The 3,066-nt window shown below is 38.0% G+C and overlaps 1 pseudogene; it reads left to right on the forward strand.

The window, feature by feature from the left end:
- The first annotated feature begins 2,399 nt into the window (after positions 1–2,399).
- Positions 2,400–3,066, forward strand: LOC102875701 (annotated as a pseudogene).

Here is a 3,066-nt window from a genome sequence, read left to right on the forward strand (position 1 = left end):
GGGGATTGTATACCAATGAAGGAGTTTTTTTCTTTTGCTTTTCAAGAAGAGCAAACTGGGGGTGGGGGTGGGGTGGGCAGGGAGAAAAGTGCAACAATGAGTGAATGAATGGAAATCCAAAATCTCTGTAAATGTTCATTTAAATTATAATAACAAAAAAAATAAGGGAAAAAGGAAGCAAGAATTATGACTTGGTCACACATACATTGGCATGTTACTAGGATTGTCAGTTCCTGCAGAAAGGCATCATGGTTGGAAAAGTAAAAAGTCATTGGAAAAGAGGAAACCCCCCAACAAGATGAATTGACTTAATGGCTACAACTGCAGACGTTAAGTACAGGAGAGTGTGTGAAGATTATGAAGAGCACAGGAAGTCTTTGGCTCTGTTGTACAAAGGGTCAGTATGAGTTGGAACTTACGCAGTTTAGCACCTAACAAGAAGCTGATTGGATATAAAGTACTATCCTTTATTCTGAAATAATCTCTTTCTACATATGTTGGGTTTTTAGTGACTGGGATAATTAGGATGGGAGTGTCAGAGACAGTGCGATTGGCACAGGACAGAGCGGAGTTTAGGGCTGTTGTACATAGGGGTCGCTATGAGTCGCAGGCAACTCGATGGCACATAACAACAACAACAACAACATGTACAAAACAATAGATACTCTAAATGGTAGTTGTTTAATCTTGGATGCCCATGCCCAAGACTGAATAACATCTTAAACAGTAAAGATATCTATCATCTCACACACGTGATGTCTGGACTTAGAAGGGTTCCATGGTTGAGAAATGCAGGAGCTCAGTGATTCCCGTAAAGTTCCTCTCATTTTCTCACTGTCATTCCTAACATGTTGATCTATCTTGCTAAGCTGGCTTTCCTCATGATTCCAAGATGACTGTCATAGTCTCAGAAATTCCCCAATCAGGAAAGATTTTTTTTCCCCTACAACTTCCTTGACCTGAAACAATAATATTTTAGTATCTGGTACCCCTCTCCTACAGCCCCTAGCAATCTCATGTTATCTTTAACACCTTGAGGGTACCTTAAAAAAGCCCTATCAGCCAGAATCTGGAGAAGATGTCATCTCTTTCTGATATATAAACCTTGAAAAATAGCTATTTTTGGACTCAGTAAATTTTAACATGCCTGTGGGCAAGTGAATCAATCTTCATCTTTCCGATTTCTCAAACAGAACCCAGCTCATTAGACTTCCATGAAAGGCATCTCGGTGTTTGCTCTCCACATTAGTGACAGGGAAGGGCTCTACAGCACAGTTCTCGCCAATCCTCTCTCCAACTATCTGTACTTTTGATGCAGGTGATGGGTTAAGAAACCATCTAACCTTGCACTGTTCTGTGCAATTTTAATTTTAAAAAATCAAAAGTAAATATAATATTCGTTTACACTAGCCCTATGACAAGTGCTTCAAGCTAGTGGCTACCATATTGGCTAGAGTAGATGCAGAACATTTCTAACATTGCAGAAATTTCTATTGATTACTGAATACATGCACTAAACTTTCTACAACATGATCTGTCTCACAGCTTTGAATATCTGAAAATCATCATACTTTAACGCCTCAGGGGAAATCTAATACACTGTTACACAGCTATTTCTAAATATGTTTTTACAAAATTCTTTTCCCATGAATCTGATTTCATGCTCCGTAATCACTACATTCTTAGAGTTGTAAATGTGTTATGAGAACTACTTTGATCAGTTTGCTTTTTACGTTAAATTAATGTGGTATAATTTATTTCAGTGAGTGTATTTTCATATCCTTTTCTCTTGTTGAGCTTGCATTTTCAAAAATTACTCTTTGTAACATTTTATGACCAGGTCACAAAATTGAGACAGCAGCTTAAAAGTGGTTTATTGACATATAAATGTAGTAATGAAAGCAGTAATACAAACACAATAATTTAGAATAGCAGCACAAATTAGAGTAAACAGAATGCAGTCCAAACAGACTGTGAGTCTATTCATGCTGAGACAAACACATCTGTGAATATTCTGGTTCTCACAAATTACCAAAGATGAAAAGTATTTAAAAAGAGACTAATTTTTTGAAATGGAATCTTATTAATTCATCCATCTATTCTTCTCCAGTTTGCATTGTTACCCTCGTCAAAATGTTGGTAGAAGGCAGCATTATTCCACTGCATGGTGATCGCCTAAATGAGATCACCATCTGTTCTACTCCGAAACAAGAAGAAAAAGTTTCTACAACATGAAAATGATGTCATTTTCTACTGGACTGAAAGAATGAATATTCAAAGTGCCGTTCTAATATTAAAAGGAGGTATATGTCATGGTGCTAATGAATAGAAACTGAAAAGCAAGTGATAAGAATTGCATTCAGACTCAGCTGCCCGACTTTCCCTCCTTCCCTCAAAGGATGTCTGCCTTCCAGATCAACCTCAGCCTGTTCCAGGAGCCACTCGGCTTCATCAAAGTCTCTGAGTGGATTGCATCCATCTTTGCTTTTTGCCACCTGTGGAAGTTTCAAGGGCAAAACAGAAATCCTAAGTGCATTGCCCTAAAATTAACGACAATAGCACTGTTACAGTCACTTTTGGTTCCCCATTCAGGTTGAGTCAGGCATCATTTCAGGATGTTCCAGCAAGAAAAGTATGTGAAGTAAAATGGGACAATTACGTTCTTACGGCAGATTACTCTCTCTCTCTCTGCACAATTCTATGTTACATTAGCAGTCTTTGTCTTCCTGTACTGAATTGTAACTCTTCTGCTTTACGTTGGTTACACAAATCTCTATCAAGATAGTCAGAAACTTGCCATGACTGACTTTGTTATCATCCTTTTTTAATGGTTAGTGAGCACTATGGCTTGGACTAAAGCTCTTAGAAATAAAAAAGTAGGTACTGGTCACAACATAATTCAGGAACTAGCGCCTTGTAAGCGGCTAAGAGTGAACAGTTCTTTCAGCTTGGTGACCAGTAGGGGATCCCTAAATGTACCTGTCATCTCTGGATTTTTCAATATGATTTCTTAAGGAGGAAATGCTTAGTTTGGAATACCAGGAGACTAGCTTATACAGTCCATAA

This window comes from Elephantulus edwardii, unplaced genomic scaffold (genome assembly GCF_000299155.1).
Source record: "Elephantulus edwardii isolate Elephantulus edwardi_28Jun2011 unplaced genomic scaffold, EleEdw1.0 scaffold00140, whole genome shotgun sequence".
Taxonomy (NCBI): domain Eukaryota; kingdom Metazoa; phylum Chordata; class Mammalia; order Macroscelidea; family Macroscelididae; genus Elephantulus; species Elephantulus edwardii.